This window comes from Mauremys reevesii, linkage group 1 (genome assembly GCF_016161935.1).
Source record: "Mauremys reevesii isolate NIE-2019 linkage group 1, ASM1616193v1, whole genome shotgun sequence".
In the NCBI taxonomy this organism is placed as follows: Eukaryota; Metazoa; Chordata; order Testudines; family Geoemydidae; genus Mauremys; species Mauremys reevesii.
Window position 1 is genome coordinate 119,174,119 of NC_052623.1, and position 6,803 is coordinate 119,180,921.

Sequence of the window (6,803 nt, forward strand, 5' to 3'; positions counted from 1 at the left end):
TTTGAACTTCTTGAAGAAAACCACCTGATAAAGAACTGAGAACTGTATAAAGTGAACAGATTGTCATAAGGGAGGAGTCGCTCTTACCTGATCCAAGAACTGGCATGAAACTGTAACCAAGAGGGTCAGACACTGCTGAAAGAGTTTGAAGGACTATGAACATATGAGAGTCTCCATGTACAAGATGAATGGCACCTGGTAATACAGGCATGCTGCTTATTGTTTTCAAGATATGTTTTCTCTATGCAGTTCTGAATAAATAATAATTGGCTTTATGAAGGCTGCCTGGTCACTGCTTAACGTTCTTATTACCCCTGAGCCATGTCCTAGACTACTGACACTGCAGTTGCACAGCTAGGGAGCCATAAATAGGCTGCTGTATAGCTGTATCATTCTTCCATCACTGTAGGCGCTCCACTTGCCCAAGTGACAGAAGCTAGGTTGATGGAAGCATTTTCCATTGACCTAGTTGCATCTACATCGGGGGTTAGGTAGGCATAGCTACGGAGCTCAGAGGTGGGAGCTTTTCACATCCCTGAGTGTGGTGCCTATGTCAACCTAATTGTTAAGCGTAGACCAGGCCTGAGAGAGAAATTCATACCTGCTGTGAACTAAATTCATACCTGCTGGGGTAATCACAGTGAATTATAGGAGAAATTGCAGCTTGAATCCTCAGTCTGGAGGGAGAGGAATGCAGGTTCCCATTCTGAAAATGGCAGTGCCTAGAGGCCTGAGACCTAATGGGCAGCCCTCAGGAGGCCATAAAGTAGGTAGAGGGGCAGTAACTTCGGGAACTCTGACATACGACACAGGATTATGTGAAAGATTGTTTTCTAATTATATAGAATGTTTTAGGTCAGAAAAGAGTTACAGGAACGTAGACTGCATGTTTTCCCAATACAGCACTTTCCCTATCTGTTCCATATGAATCAGGAGATATTATGGCCTGTATTTTGGTTCATTAGTGAATCAAGTGTTAAGCAAAGCTTAATTTATATACATGTGAGTATTTTCTTTGTTCTTATACATACACATTATATACAAAGAGAGTATATACATTGGACCTGCTTTTAAAATTAGGCACATGTAATTATACACTCAAAAATCAGTGTGCAAGTGCATGCTTCATTTACATGCATTTACTATGATTTCACAGGTAAACTAGATAACTACTTTGCAAATGGCTAGTCAGATAAAAACCTGGCACCTTATTTAGATGTTTGATCATAGTAAATGTAAGAGCAAATTGGGCACACAATTGCACATGCAGTATCAGGCGCTAAATGTAAACATTTTCTTTATAGGGTTCAAAATGTTGCTGTTCATTTGCTATTTGATCATTTACATATAACCTATTTCTGGTCTTTAGTGCCACTCAAATGACCTCCCGTGTTAGGGTTGTCAAAGGCTATGCAGTTATTTTCACCTTCTATATATGGTACATATATGATCTTACACACAGTTATGTACAAAATGTGAGGTCACAAGAAACCTTTTAAAAAAAACCTCCAAAATATTATGTAACTCTGAAGACTAAAGTAACACCAAACCTCTCTTGAATTTCATCACTTCTTGTCCACCAAGTATCTGTCTCTCTTCTTTGAAATCCTGCTTTAATAATCAGTTTCTTCCAGAAATCATTCTGACATTGTACTCTCACTGTCATTCTTCACTGTCCCTCATCTGTGCTGTTGTTCTGTGTCTTGTGTTTTTATTTTTTATCTTGCATTTTAAAATATTTAGGGCTAGAAATATGTCTTTACCGATGATTATGAAAGAGATTAAATTTATCATATCTACTGTAAATGAGTACTACTAATAGTACTGAGCTCTTATATTGCATCTTTTATCCGTAACTCTCAAAGCAAAATTAATTAACAGTATAGCTGGCATTAGAGAAATACTTGAACCATCTGATGATATAGAATGTTGGTGAATTTCAGATCAGTCTAGGATCATCTTTATTTAGACTCTGGGATCATATTGCATTTAAATGACCATATAGTACTGATATCAGCATATAACAGTGTTTCAAGAGATATTTTAGTTACAAAGACAAGATTACAACATGACATGCAGTGAACACAGATCTATATACTCACAAGTGCCTCCGTAGCTTGAGTTTTAATGTATTTTTTTTTCTATTCCTTTTGGCTGGAAGTGTTATTCTAAAGCAGTAGAATAAAATAGATCTTAAAATATAAATTGTAAGAGAACAGCAATATTCCACTTCATCTTACCCAGTGGGCAGCAATTACTAATGACAACTTGGCACTAAAAGGCATGGACATAGCATGTGGATTATTTTTAAATTATTACATGTTCCTTTCCTTACAATATAAGTAATTAAATTAGTGCAGTTGACTACAAAAACAAATAATAAATCCACATTAGTTTGTTGAATCTGTGTTAGCAGATATCCTTGGTGTGTAGCTCAGATTAATATTTATAGCTCTGCATGAATGTCTTGTACATGGCTCTATAAATGTAGCTTGGAGGACACCAACAGCTGTGCTCAGCTTTGTGATGCCATCAAAAAGTCGATGTTGATCGAAGTCCAAAATTATTTTCAAATATAAATGTATATGTTTGTGTCTCTCTCGCCAAATGGTTGGACAAGAAACCATTACCAGTGATTATTTTTAAAGACACTACCAGCGTTAAGATGAAATGTTTTTAGATAAGAATTTAAAAGATAAAGTTCAGTCAGTATGTCTATAATATTTTTAGCTGATAAAGCTCTTCAAACTTTTGTCTCATACAGGAAAAAACACTTTGTCCCTGTTAAATTGAACTGTGTATGGTATTATTCAGAATCCACAGTCACAGAAAGCAGAAAATTTATATAATAATCCCAAAGTCTATAACATTAAATTCTCTCCCTAAATAATTCTAATTTGGCAAAGAATAGATAAAAAGTATCTGTAGAACTAGGGTTCTTTTTAATGTGAAGGAACTATTTCAAACAACCCATTTTCTCCTAACATTTGTGGGTATTTTAGCAAGAGATGTGTATCTTCTTCCCATTTACCATGTAGCAGTAATACAGCCTGACCATTTCCCATCAAAGTCAATGAGACTCTGTCTATTGACTTCAACGGGAGCTGGATTGCACTCATAGACAGGCTGCATGAACCAGGACAGGGCATAGATGACAGAGGAACCAGAGACTTTATTCTAATTCCAGATCTGTATAGGGGCAACCTCACACGTACAAAAAGCTGAAGGAAGAAAAAGGAAATTTCATACCAAGTGACATGGGCTCTTTAGGACACTAGTTGGTTATTCTCCAGTCCATTGGAAGATTTGTATTGCATTTGTTATTTTTGGACAGCTGGAGGATAAGGGCACATAAATATCTTTATAGGGAAGCTTAGGTGTATCTTTATCAGGATTTTTTTTAAATATTGTCATATTGGTGCCAGAGTAATACATTAAAATAGTAACAATAGTTAATTATAATTCATTATCATAAAAAGTGTCTTTTATTTATTTTTTCCTTTCTTCTATATTTAATCCCTCTTTTCTCTTCCTGATTCCTTTTTTTCTAGCTCCATACAATTTTCTGTATTTTACTGCCTAGTGTTTTCCTTCTTCTTTATTATTTTCTTTGCCTCTGTCTCTCTCTCTCCTTGAAAAAATAGCACCACCTCTTCTCTCATTCTGTGTTGCCCCTTTCATGTTTGCCCATTTCTCTAGTATCAACCTCATTACTGTCCTATTCTCTCTGTTTCCCTCTACCTCCCAATTCTCTGTCTCTCTCTCTTATTCCATCCTTGCGCTCCCATATTGTCTTTACCCCTAATGGACAGACAGCAAAACTGCATGCTCTAACCTCTGAACTGTGGCATAGTCTGATGTGAGGGAGTGCCCTCAGCCTCTCCTGCTGAGGCCATTTCACTGTGTATAAATGTGTGTGCTCTAACCACTGGCCTAAAAGTTACAAGGTGGAGACCAGTGGCACAGGCATCACCACTACTGCCTACTTTGATGGCCAGATTTTGAATGGGACCCAATCAGTAGGTATGCTTAGAGGTCACCTAACAGATCAGGTAGACAAGGCCTACCTTCCCCTGATTTGAAGATTGCTCTGGGGCTTAGGCAGGAGATAGGTGCCCTAGAGTGGGACAGCATCACATGTGCCCAGAGATAGAAATTTAGGCACTTTGTACTGCAAAAAGGTAGGTGTAAAGAGAGTTTAGGCACCAACAGAGTTCAGCAGCAGACAATTGGGGGTTTTATGAGGTACAATGGTATCTAAAACTGAGATTTAGGTGTCCTAAGTACCTTTTGTAAAGTTGGGCCTGAGAACCTACACCAAAGCCCATCGAGGTCAAAAGAAAGACTCCTATTGACTTTGAGGTGTGGATCAGACCCTGGGCAATTCGATTCACAGAAAAGAAATCGTGAAGATATGAAAACAGTTTGACAGTCTGTTTTATTTTTGATGCTTTGGAATCATGGTGGATTTGATGCTGATTGAAACAGGTTGTGATCTATATTGGGAAGCAATACAGAAACATCATTGGTTTGAGGCTGGTCTCCAAAATCAGAAGGCGGTGGAAAACCCAGTTTCTATGGAAATAGCTACAAGTAAAGTTTTGTCCTAAAATTAAAAAATAATATAATTTGAAATAAGTGAAAAGCAATACAAATAAAGTCCCCAAAGAATTTTTCACTGACCCCCAGTAAAGTCTTCCTAACTCATCGCTGATCATTTCCTGCTCCACAATCCATGCTTTAACCAACACTAACCCCTTATAGAATAGTAAAATTTACAGAATTCCTTTGCAGAAACCTGTAGTTTGTTCTAAGTGTTTGCAGGTAGTGCCACTGTGTTAGTTCAAAATTCATAAAAATCATATAAAAGCCCTGAATAGTTTGCACTTTACAAATTCCAAACAAGGTTAGTAATTAATTTATCTATCTTCTTTCAAATTCATTTTATTCCCCACTTCCCATTGCTTTTTTTTCAAATAACCAATTCTAACCCAAGCTCTTATACATATTCATAACATAGTTAATAGTCAATCGTTTGACTTTAATTGATTGAGAATGTAATACACCATGCATAGATGTAAAATCATGCAATCATATCTTGGCTCTGATTTTAGTAAATACTGTAATATGACAAAGAAAAAGGACACAGTAAATAAAATTTGCAGTATTGTTGTAGCCATGTTGGTCCCTGGATAGGAGAGGAAAAAGGTGGGTGAGGTAATATCTTTTATTGAACCAACTACTTTATTTACTGTAAGAGAGACAAGGTGGATAAGACAATATCTTTTATTAGACCATCTTCTGATGGTGAAAGAGACAAGCTTTTGAGCTTCACAGAGCTCTTCTTAGGGCTGGGAAAGGTAATCAGTATGTCATGGCTAAATACAAGGTGGAACAGATTGTTAGGCATAAGGAGTTAACACATGTTCCCACACTGGTTAACACTGTTGATTTCTTACAACATGTGTTAACACCTATGCTTCGCAATCTGTTCCACTTTGTATTTAGCTGACACTCTCTTTATCTTTCCCAGACCTCAAGAAGAGCTCTGTGGAGCTTGAAAACTTGTCTCTTTCGCCAGTAGTCAGTGGTGCAAGCAGGGCAGTATGGTATGCCGGACCAGTAAGATATTTATAGCCAGTACTCTGTACTGGAAAGACAGATGAGGAGCAGAACGTGGGGCCTCCAAGTGGCCCCATGCTGGCAGCCCCTCCCGAATGGCTGTACTGCCCCCAGCCTTGCCCCCAGACCTCCCACACAACTGCAGCTCCTGTCAGGGGTCTGTACAGCAGCCCCACCAGAGAACAGGGCTGGGGGAGGTACAGCCAAGCCAGAGGAGCTGCCAGCATGGAGCCAGCCAGCGGCCCCACGTTCTGCTCCTTTCACCACTGTGGTTCCAGAAAGCCCTGTGGTTCAGAAGTCTCTGATGCAGCAGGAGGCGGAGACAGCCTTCCCCAGGTGATGTGGGATGGATCATGGGGAGGGGACTGGGAGAGTGTGGGGGTCCGAGCTGGGAACAGGGCGAAGTTATGTGAGGAGGTCTCATGCCCCCCTTTCAGCTGATGTCCCCCACCCCCGGAGTGCAGCGTACCAGTAAGAAATTAATTCAACTTGCACCACTGCCAACAGAAGATGGTCTAATAAAAGATATTACCTCACCCACCTTGTCTCTCTTACCGAAAATAAAGAATTGTTCATTGAAATCAGTCTACATGGGAAAATCTCAGGAACTGAACAAAGTGGAATAGATGCATTAATATATCCAGACTGCACCATAAAGATTTTGGTTTTTTTAATCCTGATATTGAGGTTGTTATACCTCTTCCTGGAAAGATATTGAGAGCATCAAGGGAGCGGTCTAGAGTGTTGAAATACCAAAATATGGGATTTAACAGCTTCTTAGCAACACTAGCAGATTTTTGATTTCTGAAGTTTGTGTGTAGATTGCTGCTGGCTCTACTGCAGTTACATTGTGTTTTATATCTGGGTTGTTAATCTGAGGTGACATAACAGAAATAGCTCCACTCAGATGATGCTGTAAATTCTGCTTATAAGTATGCCTTAAAATAACTAACTAAACTAACTAACGAACTAAAAACTGTAGTTGCTTCTGTGTTTTCAGGTAATGCATCTGTGTTAGCTCAAATAATGAAAGCCCGGATTGATGGCTGGCTGATTCAATGTAGCTCTTGCCAACAATTTGCAGAGATTAGGAGGCTGTTGGAAAGATATCAATGGAGGTTTAGGGATCACTGTCTGAAGTATTCTAAATTAACAGCTAATGGATGTTTTTAATAGCTCTT